Genomic DNA, 17194 nt, shown 5'->3' with positions numbered 1-17194 from the left:
GAAATAATTTAGACATTCGTCCCTGTTTCAAATGTTTTGGTGAATAGCTTTTCTCAAACTGCACTAGAAACATTACTACAATTGTTTCAATTAATCCCATTTGGATGGACTGTATTTATGGTGTTGTGACCTGATTTTTAGGAAGTCTATTAACAACTGTATGATGCATTAACATAGGCCTCGAAGAGTCATTACTAATTTCTTTGACCCCCCTGTAAGAGTCTATATTGATGACATCTACTAGAGTAGCTTCTAGTTTATGTTTGCTCAGTTTCTGTTTTGTTCTATTGTTATCTTATGCTTGTTTACTAGCAACAACACCCACAAGTGATTGGAAAATAACAGTAACTCTACATTATTTAAATGACAACCCACATCTATGATCCTCACTTAAATGAGGGTGTTCTTAATGAACATCGAACTTGAGGCCTCCTCCACCTTTTAGTTAAAGTCATCAACCATATCATAATGTATTTTATGTCACAAGTCTAATCCCATAGAATTTCAACAAAAGCCCTATTTAGAAACACTTATCTTTCCTGTGTAAGAGTTTGGTTACGATTGTGGAATAACATTGAACATTAGCATCCCTTCTCTTCTTGCTCATTTGAACACGTTTAGACCATAGTTTAGGATTATTATATATTAAATAATCCAACAGATTTATCTACTAATAATAATAAGAGGTATTTTATGTGTTCAATAGGGATGCTAAACATGAACCAGTTGTTGATTTGGGGCGATTTGTTAGGGCTGTTGATTACCAATGGGATGGTTCACACTTCGCCACTGCGTGCTCAACTAGACATTTGAGACCCAATAGGTATTAATCTCTTTTTATCCCTTTCATCGAGCATTTGGATGATGTGGAAATCGAATTGGCTGTTGTTTCGTGTAAATAGGTCTCAGCCAGTAAACAGGTTCGAGTGGGATAAAGACAGTTATATTTTTTGAAGAACCAAATGTTTTGGCAACATCAAGAAGGTAGGTATTTTTAGATGAATGATTTAAAATATGTATTGATTGAACCATATATAGTCTTATAATTTATGTTGATCAAATAGAATTGTTGGTTCATTAATTTTATTTTGGGTTTAGTGATCGTAGCATTGCGTTATATGATTTGTAGATGTCATCACCAGCTAGGATGCTCATTATAATGGTAATTCTAAAAAAGTTGTTTTCTAATAGTATTTATTATTTTTTGTTAAATCAAAAGGCACGGTTCTTTGTAGCACTTATAATATTTTATTATTTATTTTTGGAGAGATAAGTTATTATACATGGTTGGTTGCAGATTAGAACAAATTCTATTGCATCAAATTCTATGAAGCTTATAAACATCACAATTGTAGGTGCAATATTTAGATATATTTATTTGAACTTGATAATATTTGTTAGGTAATTAATGATTCATCTTTGTTTATCATATCACCCCATTAATATTTAATGGTTTTGTTGGTGAGCAACTTTCCGACAAGAATAGTGATCATCTCAGGCAAGAGTTCACTCACTCGAAGTTGAAAATAAATGAAAATTTAATGTATTTTTTATTTGAACATTAGAATATTATTAAAAACTTGTATTATGATAATTAATATTTATTATTTGATAATGATATTATTTTATGAGAAAATTTATCTTTCTTTTGTTATTATTTAAATTATTTTTTATGAATAGAAATGGATTTTTAAATGTTTTTAATGATTTTTTAATTTAAAAAAATTACAAACAAAATTAAATAGGTTTTGGTAACGCTTAAATTCATATTACCGACACTTAAATAAGCGTTGTAAGAACTTGTGCCCACCTTGCTTATAGCGACGCAAAAATAAGGGTCGGTGATATTTTTGGCGACGCTTTTATGGGTTGGCAGAAGTCTTTTTAAGAGTCGCAAGGTCTTTTTTGTTGTTGTAGTATATATATATATATATATATATATATATATATATATATATATATATTTTTTTTTTATTCTGATCTCATGCATTACAATCTGTGCTTCGTGTTTAGAATACAGAATTAAAACAATAAGCTTCTCTTCATTTGAAGACCTCAAATTTACCATACAAAAGAAAGATAAAAAATAAAAATAAACATAAATGAATTTATTCACAACCCAACATTGATCTGTCATTTACATTCGGCCTACTATGTAACTTAAATATCTTAAATATATATTTTTGTGAATTCAAACAAATTAATCGACACTAATTCTAGTGGTCTTTTCTACCCACATCATGTTTTTGTGCAGGCAACATTATATCCTTCATTGTTTTCCTCTTCTCAGTGTGAGTTAATTTAATTATTTCATATTATTCTTAGTGATTATTTATAACTTCAAAACATAAACTAATACTAAATTTGTTTTTCGACAGCCGGACGTATTATAACATATATAAGAGGAAGTCCACTGAAGGGTTTCGGTCGATCCCTTATGTGGTTGCTCTATTTAGTGCCATGATTCTCATGTACTATGCTTTTCTCAAGACTGATCATAATGGAACCCTTCTCATCACTATCAACTCCTTTGGGTGTTTCATTGAATCTATTTATATTGGCCTTTACATTTTCTATGCACCCAAGAAGGTATTAATTCATTCGTCGGAAAGTCTTGATAATCCTTTTGACGTGATTTTTATTAACAAAATGGTGTTGAATATGATCAATGTAGGCTCCAATAATAAAGTTGTTGATGGGGATGCTAGGCTCTTATGGAATGATTCTTCTTTTTGATGGAAATGCACCACAACGGTAAACTACAAACTGCGGAATTTATCCTTCGTTTGGCAAAACTTTCCCAAACTGTTTAAACCTGTGAAGAAGATAACAAATAGGTATGCACAAATGAAATCAACACAGCCCCTAAAACACTGAGTAACACACCAAGCAAGCACACACAAACAACACAGAATTTTAGCGTGGAAAACTCCTCAATGGGTAAAAACCACGGGACACCTAGTGCCGATTAAAATCCACTATCACCAGCAAGAGAGTAATACAAAAGTCTTCTCTAGACAATACTAGAGGAATACAAATTCATAATACCCTTGGAAACATGCACATCAAGGATATAGAAACAATCAAAGAACAAGAAAAAAAGAATATCACCAAAAACAACTGCTACTGTTCCGGCAACGAAACCCCGACCTCCAGACCTCAGAATCCTTGTTCGTCTCTTGGAGAAAGACAATGTTGGTCTTGTGGAGGAGAATGAAAATGAAGATCATGATTTGTTGAACGAACAAAATATTGAGGTATGCATTTCTTGCATTTGGTCTAATTAAAGGATTTTTTGTTTTTGTAGGATGGGCAGGAAGACAATGTTGTGCTGATTTTGGAGAAAGACAATGTTGGGCCTGTGGAGGAGAATGAAGATGAAGATGGTGAATTGAATATCGAGGTATGCATTTCTTGCATTTGGTGTATTTCTCGCAGTTTGCCTATTTCTTACATTTGGACTAATTGAAGGCTTTTATGTTTTTTGTAGGATGGGCCTTTGTTGGAGAAAGACAATGTTGGGCTTGTGGAGGAGAAGACAGATGAAGATGGTGAATTGAATATCGAGGTATGCATTTCTTGCATTTGGTGCATTTCTCGCAGTTTGCCTATTTCTTGCATTTGGACTAATTGAAGGCTTTTATGTTTTTTTTAGGATGGGCCTTTGTTGGAGAAACACCCTGGGAATTTTGAGGAGGCTGATGTGGTTGATAGGAAATCCGATGTTGGGAATGTTGAAGTTGTGGAGGAGAAGACAGCTGAAGACGGTGAATTGAATATCGAGGTATGTATTTCTTGCATTTTGTGCATTTCTCGCAGTTTGCCTATTTCTTGCATTTGGACTAATTGAAAGCTTTTCTGTTTTTTGTAGGATGGGCCTTTGTTGGAGAAAGACCCTGGAAATGTTGAGGAGGCTGATGTGGTTAATGGGAAATCCGATGTTGGGAATGTTGGGGAAGCTGTGGAGGAGAAGGTGAAAGATAATGTGGAGGAGAAGGTTGAAGAGAAGGTGGAAGATAATGTGGAGGAGAAGGTTGAAGAGAATGTGGAGGAGAACGTGGAGGACGATGATTTCGTTGTGCAGAGGGGTAGGAAGGGGGTGCAGAGGGGTAGGAAGGGGGTGCAGAGGGGTAGGAAGGTGGTGCAGAAGAAAGTGGACGATCATTTCATTGTGCAAAAGAAGGAAGAGAAGAAGGAGGACAAGCAGATAGATGAGGATGTGGTAGAACTGGAAGATGCATCCCACATCCAATTTTAGAGAAAGAGGACGGCGTCGAAAGCTCTACGTAGTCCCTACATCGTCCCTCGTCCAAGAAAGAAGACGATTATTGTCGATCCTATGTCGAATTGTAATCAGAAATTGAGGACAGAGTTCAGGAAAGAATTTGGGAAAGGGGCTACATTTGAGAAGATCGAACTCTCTGATGGGACTGGAGACCTTAAGTTCTTCACTACAGTTCTGAGGTTACATAGGTGCCTAACTGATGTGGAGATGAATGCCGCAATTTCTCTGATAAGAGCAAGAGCATTCTTCTACCCTAAGGCGTACCCGACGGATTTCACCATCTTAGATTGTCACTTTGCCCCTTTGGTTAATATGTCCTATGACGATTTTGTTTCTGACTCGGTTGATCCTTCTAAACCAGCTGGACATATTTTCGATGAAACCATTTACCACTACTACTAGGGTAGAGAAGATAAACATATGCTCAGTTGGAGCGATATTGATGATATTTACTTCCCTCTCAACCTCAACAACCTACACTGGGTACTGTGTGTTATTCGATTGCAAGAATGGATAATTGATGTTTATGATTGCGATCAGACAATTTACAATGACGACGAATTTGAAAAATTCATGAAAGCCATTTGTGAGATGATGCCGCCCTTCCTTCATAACGCAATGTCTGAACTTGAAATGGCCAGGTATCCTAACATGAGAAATGAGACTTTTAGATTTCAGAGAATCCCACATCCTGAAGTACCAAAAGCATAATGGAGTGGGGATTGTGCCGTTTTTGTATTAATGTATTTAGAGTACCTGACTGCTAAACTTGGTCTAGAAAATTGCATATCAAACAATATGCAAATATATAGAGAAAAGTGGGCAGTCATGTTGTACCACCAGATTTTAGAGCCATAAAGTTGTAAACACTGAATTATTGTTGTAACATGTTGTGTAAATACTGAATTATTGTTGTAACATGTTGTGTAAATACTGAATTATTGTTAACACATGTTGTGTAATACTGAATTATTGTTTATCATCATCATTATAGCCATGAATGTTGTAATAGGTATCATAAAAATGACTCAATATGACTCACGTGATTTGTAATACCCGTGAGTCATAACTCACGCGTATTACAATATAACTCACGCATCATTGTAATACGCGTGAGTCATAACTCACCCGTATTACAATATGACTCACGTGAATTGTAATACCCGTGAGTCATAACTCACGCGTATTACAATATGACTCACGTGAATTGTAATACCCGTCAGTTATGACTCACGCGTATTAAAATGATGTGTGAGTCATGGTATGTCATTAGCATGGCCAACCTGGATGTATTATACAATCTGTATACAACTTTCAAATAAAAAAACATAGACAATATTCATGTAATTGAAAACCAACAATCTGTATACAACTTTCAAATAAAAAACCAGAGACAATATTCAAGTAATTAAAAACCAACAATCAATCAGTATACAACTTTCAACTGAAAAACCATAGACAATATTCATGTTTGTGGCTGAGATGATGGCGGCTGAGATGATAATGTTCTTGCAGCTCTTGCAGTAGAGGGTGCAGGCATTACTGATTTGCATGTTGCCCTGTTATGACCTTGACCACCACATGAGCTACATCTTCTCGGTACCTTACGAATTTCACATTGGGATGACCTATGCTTTGTTTGAGGTCGCCCTTTCTTAACCTTAATAGGTGGTTTAAGGCACACTCGTTGCTTGATATATTCTGGAATATCCCAATACTCTTCATGACAAACTGGATATATTGTTTCCGCATATGCATTGATCCACAATTCACTTGAGTAATACCTGAAAGATAACAATTGAACATGTGAGAAATAAAGTTAGTTAGATAGATTCAATAGCAAATAAAGGAAAGTACAGTAACCTTGAGCAGAACTCATAGGCATCCAATCTATGGGTACGGGAAGCAACCAGGGCATTAGTGCAAGGAAGACCAGATACATCAAATACCCTACAACTACAACTCATTCCTTTCAAGTCAACATTATAATCAGATTCACTGTCATGGACATAAAAGTCGAATCGGTTTAGTGGATGAACGTTATATAATCTGGCCTTCTCAGCTTGATCACGTAAGAACTTTTCATAATAAGAAGATAAACGTTCATTGTGATTGGACGCTTTTTCTCTTCTACTATTAAACCAATCTTGTAATGTGAATCTTAAATAATCAACTAAGATTGATATAGGATACTTTCTAGCTTCCCTACTTTGACTATTGAAGCTCTCAGCGTAATTGCTTGTCATTTGATTGTATCGTTTACCAGGAAAAAAGGCACGACTCCATCTCTCAAACCCAATATCTGCCAAATACATGGCAATACGAGGGTCCTTAGCATTGATCTTGTCAAAATGCTGATTAAACTTCAAGATTGTGTATGCTTGAGAAGCCAAACCAAACTCGGCGTGGCAGTGATCGGTTTTGAATTTGGCCATAATATTCATCTTGATGTGATATGTGCACGCACCGTGGTCAGCTTCTGGAAAAACAGCACACAAGGCATTGGCGATGTTTGGGTGTCTATCGGATACGAACACGAGATCATCAACCAATCCAATTGCTTCTCTATGTTTTTGCATGAAATAAGTCCAGGAGTTGTTATTCTCTGAATCAACAACGCCGAATGCAACAGGATAGAGTTGTTCATTCGCATCTAATGCTATCGCCACCAATAGATGACCTCCAACTTTGTGCTTAAGAAAACTGGCATCGACGCACAATACTAGACGACAACAGTTTTTGAAACCCCTAATTGAGCAGCCTAAGGACATGAACATATACCTGAAATGACCGTGCTCATCCGTCTAGATGTCTGTTATGGTACCCGGATTGTTCTTCTCCAACATGTACAGGTATGATGGCAATTTACCATAAGAATCTTCTACAATTCCTCACACCGCCATTAGGGCCTTTTCTCTAGACCGCCAAGCCTTATTATAAGACAACTTTATTCCATAAGTAGTCTGTATGTCTTCCATTATTTTCTTGGGCATGTGGTCATGGTGATGGTCCATGTACTTGCTCTTCATGCATTCCCCAAACACCCATGTTGGTGCTTACCTATGATTCTTTTGCCTTGTCACAATTGAACACGTATGATCTTTTACGAATTTATGAATCTCAAACATTTCCGAGGAATTTACTCTGACACCACGCAGTCTCCACTTGCAATTCTGTTAGATAAAATTAGATCGGTTAAATAGAACTTAACAAAAACAAATTTCTTGTGCAGAAACAGTTAAAGAGTTCAACCGGTCAAGTTACTCAACCGGTTAAGAAACTCAACCGGTCAAGCAACCCAACCGACCAAAAACCTGACCGAACAAGAAGACAAGACCGGTCAAATCAGAAGGCCAAAATCATTGAACATTCGGTCAATCTGAAGTTATGGAAAACCCGGAAGTCATTCGGTTAACATAAACAACCGACCAGTACAAATAGATACTTCAAGTATATGTTGAGGATGATACCGAAGGGACAGACTTTAGTATTGCCATATTCATACAAGTATGAAGACAGCATGTAGGCTGTAGAAGATCGTCCGACCAGATCTTTCCACTCCATGATAAATCAGAGGCGCAATCCTTCAGGTACAGGCAACTGTTCAACCGACAGTTGCCATATTGAGTAAAAGACAAACCTAGCCGGTTTGACCTATACACTAAAGCCTAGACCGCCAGGTCTGAAGCCTAGACCGCCAGGTCTGAATCAATGAACCTCTGCTCAACCAACAAGATTCAAGGAAATGAAATGTGACCGTTGACACATTTCACCTATAAAAGGAGCTCAAGAGGAATAAATGAAGCACCAACTAGCAACCAGAAACAAGTGATAAGCGATTACTAGCCCTACCAACTACAAGCTTTAAGATTTATTGCAAGTTTATTTCTCTATACAAGGTTTAGAGCTTAAGTGTTTATTTGAAGAGTGATTACAATTTCGGTTAAAATTGTACGGGTGTTATCGAGCAGAAAATAAGTCTCGATCGGATTGTGTTTGTGTATTACTTAGTGAATATCCTTCTCGCGGTTTCGAGAGGAAGGGGTGACGTAGGAGTTTATCTCCGAACATCCATAAAAACCTGTCTTGTTATTTATTTTCGGCCAGTCTTACATTCAAACCGATTCTACCTTAACCGACTTACTAAGTTCCAAAACCGACTTACTGAGTGCCAAAACTGACCCACCCAACTCCAAACCGACTTCATCCAAATCCGGTTCTGCCTATCTTGTGTGTGTGCTGCTTCAACCTGAAACAAAGCACTTCCGCACTTAAACTCGGTTCAAGGGTTTGTGACAGTTTGTGTAGTATTGAAAACCTGGTGTTAATCTCTAACCGGATTAATCACCAACCTTTGAGTGAAACGCGCTAACCGGCCAGACCCCGGTCCGCCAGCCGCGACCTAGATCCTAACAATTGGTATCAGAGCTGGCAGACCGGGGTCTGGCCGGTTAACGCGTTTCACTCAAAGGTTGGTGATTAATCCGGTTAAAGATTAACACCGGGGTTTCAATACTAAACAAACTGTCACAAATCCTTGAACCGAGTTCAAGTGCGGAAGTGGTTTGTTTCAGGTTGAAACAGCACACACACAAGATAGGCAGAACCGGATTTGGATGAAGTCGGTTTGGAGTTGGGTGGGTCGGTTTTGGAACTCAGTAAGTCGGTTTTGGAACTCAGTAAGTCAGTTAAGGTAGAATCGGTTAGAATGTAAGACCGGCAGAAAGTAAATAACAAGACAGGTTTTTATGGGTGTTCGGAGATAAACTCCTACGTCACCCTTTCCTCTCGAAACTACGAGAAGGATATTCACTAAGGAATACACAAACACAATCCGATCGAGACTTATTTTCTACTCGATAACACCCGTACAATTTTAACCGAAATTGTAATCACTCTTCAAATAAACACTTAAGCTCTAAACCTTGTATAGAGAAATAAACTTGCAATAAATCTTAAAGTTTGTAGTTGATAGGGCTGGTAATCGCTTATCACTTGTTTCTGGTTGCTAGTTGGTGCTTCATTTATTCCTTTTGAGCTCCTTTTATAGGTGAAATGTGCCAACGGTCACATTTCATTTCCTTGAATCTGGTTGGTTGAGCAGAGGTTCATTGATTCAGACCTGGCGGTCTAGATTTCAGACCTGGCGGTCTAGGCTTCAGTGTATAGGTCAAACCGGCTAGGTTTGTCTTTTACTCAATATGGCAACTTTCGGTTGAACAGTTGCATGTACCTGAAGGATTGCGCCTCTGATTTATCCTAGAGTGGAAAGTTCTGGTCGGACGATCTTCTGTAGCCTGCATGCTGTCTTCAGACTTGTATGAATATGGCAATACTAAAGTCTGTCCCTTCGGTATCATCCTCAACAGATACTTGAAGTATCTATTTGTACTGGTCAGTTGTTTATGTTAACCGGATGACTTCCGGTTTTTCCATAACTTCAGATTGACCGAATGTTCAATGATTTTGGCCTTATGATTTGACCGGTCTTGTCTTCTTGTTCGGTCAGGTTTTTGGTCGGTTGGGTTGCTTGACCGGTTGAGTTTCTTAACCGGTTGAGTAACTTGACCGATTGACTTCTTTAACTGTTTCTGCACAAGAAATTTGTTTTTGTTAAGTTCTATTTAACCGATCTAATTTTATCTAACAATTTCTCCCTTTTTGATTATTTTATTTAAAATATTTAAAATCATGTACGAATGCAAATGTAGGCCGGTTGTTTTTAAGAGTTTATTTGGCCGGATTTTCGGAAACTGACTTAGGAGAATTTTTCGAAAAATTTTGAGAAAATTTTGAAAATTTTTATATTTTATCTAACAATTTCTCCCTTTTTGATTATTTTATTTAAAATATTCAAAATCATGTAAGAATGCAAGTGTATGCCGATTTCCAAAAATACTTGATATATATAAGAAATATACTAAGGTAAAAATACTTTATAAAGTTAAACTAAAATAAACATAGGAAATATAAGGAAAGAATTTTTCCAGCTATTCATTAGTTGCCTTTCCCCTGACCGCTGGAACCGGTTTGGATGAGGATCCTTGACCGCCTGATGTGCCGGTGAAAGGAGAAGCCGGTGAGGCAAATGATCTGATTGGAGCTACCGCAAGACCTCGCGGTCTTTTGTTTAGCGGAACTTCTTCTTCCTTGAGAACTTTATTTCCCTACAAAACCGGGTTGCTTGGAGGGTCGATAACCGAGTCAGTAACTTTGTCCAATAGTGTCGTGATTGCCGCCTTCTTTGAAGGAGCCTTCCTTTTTCGTGTAACCGGAACGAAAGGGGAAGCAACCGCCTTGGACTTCTTGTGAGCCTCGGCGAACTCATTGTATGTTTCATGTTGGACGAGTAGCCAAATAGCATCTTTATTTTGTTGAATTGCTATGGCCGGTGCACTGTTCTCTATTGTTTGCATATGTCCGGCCACGTTCGCATCTGCTAGTACCGTTTCCTTCTGAATCCGAACCTGCTCGTCTAGGGCATCTTGAAGCTTCTGGGCCGCGTGAGCATTTGCTTCCTCAAGTGCCTTATCGGCTGCCAGTTTCGCCACTATCAATTCCGCCACCTGTTCGGTGACCGCCTTTAGTTCAGCCTCGGTTTTAGCATGCTTTTCTTCAAGCGTCACCACCCTCTCAAGTGTAGAGCCGGCCTGGGCACTGGATTGAGCCAGATCCTCATCAATCTTCTTCAGCCTTTGATCGGTTGTGAGTTGGGTTTGTTCCGTCATACCGACCTTTTGGTTGATAAGAGCGAGGTCGGTCACCAGCTTCTTAGTCGCCTCCTCCAATGCCTTAGTTCTGTTAAGATGACCGCTGTATAACTGATCGGTCATGCCGTAATTGTCTTCAACGAACGTGATCCATCCAACCGCGGTATTTAGCTCTTTGTTTGTCGACTCAATCATCTCGACTGATATAGCCGCGGTTTCTTTGATCTTCTTTTGTCACGGCCGAATGGCGGTATTGACAAATTCCTCGATAAGGTTCTTTACCCTATCTTCCGTTATCGCTAGTACCGAATCCCCGGTTTGAACAGAGACTCGCTGGTCGGTGAGCGGTGTACCCGTCCTGAGTTCGGTGGTGTTGATATCCTGTTCCGGTGGAGGAGAGGAATGCTCATTATCGGTCGGATTCGGACCGCCATCATCCTTAGGAGGGGATCTGGAGAAGTTCGACGTCTACTGGTGCTCGGGCTCCGCTTCAAGCTGTGTCATCTCCTCGGTCAGTTCCCTTTCCTTGACCGCTAGCAAGTCCAACACCAAGAGCTCAAGTTGAGAGTCCTCTATCCCTGGGATATGCTTTTCTTGGAGACGTCGGATGTGCTTGGTGAGCCCCAGTAACCGAGCATACGGTTCGACCATCCTACTTCGTCCTAGGGCGGTCATGACGCTCTGAGCCTTTGTGAGGCTGACTACCTCCGCCTCCATCTCAACTAGCTTCTCGAATTTCTGGTCAACAGTGAGATTCGGTAGCATGTTTTTGTAGAATATTTGATACCGGTGCAGGGCCCATTGATAGTAGACGTCGGTTGTTGCGTGAGCTTGTTCATGAATCTCGTCCATGATTCTGCTGACTAGATCCTTGGCCGTTTGTCGGGTGTGTTCATCCGCGGATTCATCGTCCTCCTGTAGTCTGTCCAAGCCGGTATCCACATCATCATGTTGGACCGATTGGTCTTCGATCATCGGTCCTTTCCCTTTACCGGTCTGATCTTCTCCGGTATGTTGTGAAGCTGTTCGGCCAGAGCTGGATGCCGAATTTTCAGTGTTGAGGGTGTCGGACCGCGGATTAGCCGATCCGGTTGGTTGCTTATCCCTCTTGCTTCCGGATTTTTCTTTGACCGGAGCCGCTTTCTTTCTAGCCCCTTTCTTCTTTTGGCCGCTTGTAGAACCGGAGGCCTTCTTTTTGCCTTGCTTGTCCTCCGGTTTAATGAATTGATGAGATTTTATAACTTTACTGGGGGCGAGGAGAACACCAGGGCCGGTGTTAATGTTGAAGTGGTGCATTAGTTTACCGAGTGGGATGGCGTATCCCCATGATCGATTGGATGTCGGATCCACCATCTCACATAAGTTTGCGAAAACCACCTTCGCCCAATTGATGTTGATGTCGTTGACCAAACCGGCAATCATCTTAATTTTTATCCGGGTGACCCAAAGTTCTTTTTTTGACTTCACCATTTTGAATTCAAAATGATTAGTCATCGCATATTTATATAACCTCAGTTGAAGTTCTTTTTTATTCTCAAACAAAGAACTGACTTCCAATCCGATTCCAGTACTTACTGCCTCATGTATAGGATTTTCACTACTTGGTATGTTACTAGCAACCCATTTATTGCAGCTTGGTTGAGTACGAACAACAACATTGTTTTGTTGTGTACTCTGAACCCAAGCACTGCTTGGATTTGGATTGGTACTAGAAACCCAATCAGAATTACTAGGTTGGGTAATAGGAACCCAATCATCATCAGCATCATCCCCCACATTCAGACGCAAATGTTCATCTTCAATGTCATTTTCGAAGAAAACCTCACGCTGCTTCGGGAAAACGTCAGGGTCATCAATTTTTGGAACCGCTACACTTTCTTGAGTTGGTAGTGACTTCTCTACTAATGATACACACAATGGTGTGCGGTTGTGGACTAAAACTGCTTCATGTAAAAAGAACTCCACATCCACATCTTTTTTTATATCAGTTATATAAGAAAATTTGGCAATCATGCTAGGAGCATTATACTTGGCTTGAAGCAATAAATAATATCTAGATTTGTCAACATCGGTAGCAGAATAAATTAGATCAACTAATTGGGCATAAGTAGAATTTTGGGGAACAATCATATCGTTGTTTGACTTTGCAGAAAAATGAGTAAGATCATCTGTAGTTTTTCACTCTCCATCAAAGTAAAGAAGTACAAGTACTTGAGCTGCAATTGAAAATAGTTCAACAACAACATCATAAGAATTGAAAAAAGTTCAACAACATTACCATAACCGAGGAGAGTTTGCTGGTAGAGTTCCAGGTAATCCAATGCAACAACTTTTTTCATAAGTTTACTTCAATGAATCTAATGGGATAAGAGCTCCCTATCCAATAGGTCCATTGAAGCAAACTTATGGTTAATTCTTGGCACATTGTATCTCCACGAAACATACCAGCAAACTCTTCCTCAATGCTTAATTCGTGTGAGTGGGAATCAATAAGCGTGAGTGAAATACGCGCGAGTCAGCTACACTATGCCAGCAAACCCTAAACCTTAATACTATAATAACAACATAGTATTGATTCACATTCATTCGAATACAACCTAGCTAAACTGTAATTTAACTAACCTAGTGTTCATAATCACTAAAAACCATAAAATAAACATATCCATTTTGAGAACGAAGAGTAGTGGGTCACGAATTCAAACGGAGAGGTCTCGTGGTGTCGTCGTAGTCGTTAGTTGCTGCTGCTCGTGGTCGAGTTCTTCAGGGGAGTACGGTTTGAGGGTCGAGTCAGACGATCAAAAGTACTTCGAAGACACCCTTGCACCAAAAGTGCGAGCAAATTCAACTATCAACAACTGTGTAAAACAATAATATAATGGTTATTACATTCAAAACTAGATAATATGGACATAGTAGAGAGAATAGAACATACATTATCTTCAGGTAATAATTGATTGGGACCTAAGGTCATAACAGTGTTTGTTGTCTGCATATTATAAATAAAAAAAAAGGAGTTTTGTTATTAAATACATAAATATGAACATTTCAATTCAATATAACAACCATTTTATTGAAGGAACTAGGGTTTAAGGTTTGTGGTTTCCTAACTAGGATTTTATTGTACGTACCATTTTGTTGAACGAACTAAGAAACCTGGTTGTGGTGGCGGTCGTGGCAGCTCCTGATCTAAATACTACAATATTCATCAATATAAACAGCAGAATATACATCAAAAGCTAACCATACTACAATATCCATGAATATAAATGGCAGAATATACATCGAAACCTAACTCTAAACCTAAATACATCAATATATATAGGAAACGACATAATATACATCAAAATCAAACCTTAAACTCTAAATACACCAAAATCCATGAATATAAATGGCTGAATATACATCGAAACCTAACCCTAAATCTAAATACATCAATATATATAGGAAATGGCATAATATACATCAAAATCAAACCTTAAACTCTAAATACACCAAAATCCATGAATATAAATGACAGAATATACATCGAAACCTAACCCTAAATCTAAATACATCAATATATAGGAAATGGCATAATATACATCAAAATCAAACCTTAAACCCTAAATACATCTATATCCATGAATATAAACGGTATAATATAAATCGAAACCTAAACCTAAACCTTAAGCCCTAAACTGACATGATGATGTTGAAGAAAGATGATGTTGGATCCCGATGATGTTGGAGGAATCCCGATGATGTTGAGGAACGATGATGTTGAGGACCGATGATCTTGATCGATGTTGAAGGAAGTCGGCAATCGGGGTGGGAGGGAGAATCAATCGGGTAGGTTTTGTTTTAAATTAAGGCAAAAAGTTATATATAAGACTAAAGACGTGAATTGTCATTTACGTGATTTAATCTAAATCGCGTGAGTTGATCAACGCGATTTAGATGAAACGCGTGGATGGGAATTCACGTTAATTGAAAAACGTGAATTGCCATTCACACGTTTCATCTAAAACGCGTTAATAAAATCACGCGATTTAGATTAAATCGTGTGAATGGCAATTCGCGTCATTGAGCATAAAATCTGGCGCGAGAGGGGTATTTCTGATATTTCGCAGGGCAAAAGGGCCATTTTTGCCAACATTAGCAGGCGCGGGCCTTTTTTGGAATTTCCCCTGTTATGGGGGCCATTTCATCAAATTTCCCGTTTAATTTTCCCTTGCCCATTTCATTGGTTGCTGGGTCATGCAGAGATTTCCTTGTCTTTTTATAAAATATTTTTTTCCTTCCCAACAAGTTTACGCTATGATTTTCTTAGTGAATTTTAAAATTTTGTACATTTTTTGGTCTTCACAGTTTTGACTTTTTTATCCAAATAACGTTCATAGGAAAATGCTCCTTTGATCTTATCACTTTTTAAAGTCTTTTTTATTTATTTATTATTAAATTTTAAGATTATAAGTTTTATTTTTAATAGAGAACTTCTTATTTAAATAAGAGGTAACTATTTTGGTCAAAATAATGAAAATCAATAATTTAATTAATATCGTTGTTCAATTATAATCCAGTAGAGAATCGATGAAATTGTGTTATTATTAGTTTTTTTTATATGATTTAAGTATTTTTTTTATGAATTCACCACTTATATATATTTAAGTATTAAATTAATAATATATAAATAACACTATAAAAAAATAGTTTAATTAACATGTCTGTTCTTTCCCCTCTTAGACACCGCTCCCCGACACCGCTCCCCTTTCTCTCTCTCATCATACGCTTAGGAATCTCTCTCAAATTCAGATAGATAGATTCAGTCTTCCATCCGCGATATCAACTCTGTACACCTTCCTTCCGCTTCCAGTCAATCTCTCCCTACTTACAAACTTCTTATTATCTTCATCTGTGATTTCATCGCCAAAACCCTTCAATGACTATCCCTCCTCACACACAGATCTCTTATCCGCAGAACCACATCCAAGTTTCAATAACTCGCCGGTTAGCTCCACCTCCGACTATGTTTTCTTTCTTTTGTATATATCTAGCTTTTCTGTTTCCAGATATTTGATCGTCTTCTGCGGATTATGACCTGCTAGAAGGATTTAAAAACATGTGATCATTGTCAAGATATCTAATTTTTCTTTTTTACATCTTAAGGGTTTTGTGAATATAATCGCATTTTAACATTGTTGCATGGTGATTCAATATGCAGTAACTGGAACTAGCTGGATTTGAAAAATGAAGAGCAACACCATTGATCACTAAACCTCCCACTGATACATTTCGAATGAACTCCTTCAGCTTTTGTTTATATAAAATGCATTTTGCAAGACTCTCAATCTACCACCAAACATAAACAGATAGAAGAAGAAACTATAGTATCATACACTTACAAATGAAACAAGCAAGGAAAAAGCTGATATGGACAAATTAACAAAGTCAAGTCATCTATTTCCCTACTTTTATTCCTATCATAGCTCAATATACAGATTTAATAGAAATCCATATCCAATACAAATGTCCAAGATGAGGGCTTTATGTTTGTTTGATGTTTACCCTTTTTTATCACATTAGGTTGAATCACCATGCAACAATGTTAAAATGCGATTATATTCACAAAACCCTTAAGATGTAAAAAAGAAAAATTAGATATCTTGTCAGTGATCACATGTTTTTAAATCCTTCTAGCAGGTCATAATCCCCAGAAGACAATCAAATATTTGAAAACAGAAAAGCTAGATATATACAAAAGAAAGAAAACATAGTCGGAGGTGGAGCTAACCGGCGAGTTATTGAAACTCGGATGTGGTTCTGCGGATAAGAGATTTGTGCGTGAGGAGGGATAGTCATTGGAGGGTTTTGGCGATAAAATCACAGATGAAGATGAATGAGAAGTTTGTAAGTAGAAAATGAGAGATTGACAGGAAGCGGAAGGAAGGTGTACAGAGTTGATATCGCGGATGGAAGACTGAATCTATCTATCTGAATTTGAGATAGATTTTTAAGCGTATGATGAGAGAGAGAGAAAGGGGAGCGGTTTCTAAGAGGGGAAAGAATAGACATGTTAATTAAGTTATTTTTTTATAGTGTTATTTATATATTATTAATTTAATACTTAAATATATATATATATATAAGTGATGAATTTATAAAAAAAAATACTTAAATCATATAAAAAAAAACTAATAATAACACAATTTCATCGATTCTC

This window comes from Impatiens glandulifera, chromosome 1 (assembly GCF_907164915.1).
Source record: "Impatiens glandulifera chromosome 1, dImpGla2.1, whole genome shotgun sequence".
Taxonomy (NCBI): domain Eukaryota; kingdom Viridiplantae; phylum Streptophyta; class Magnoliopsida; order Ericales; family Balsaminaceae; genus Impatiens; species Impatiens glandulifera.
This window is presented reverse-complemented; position numbering follows the sequence as displayed.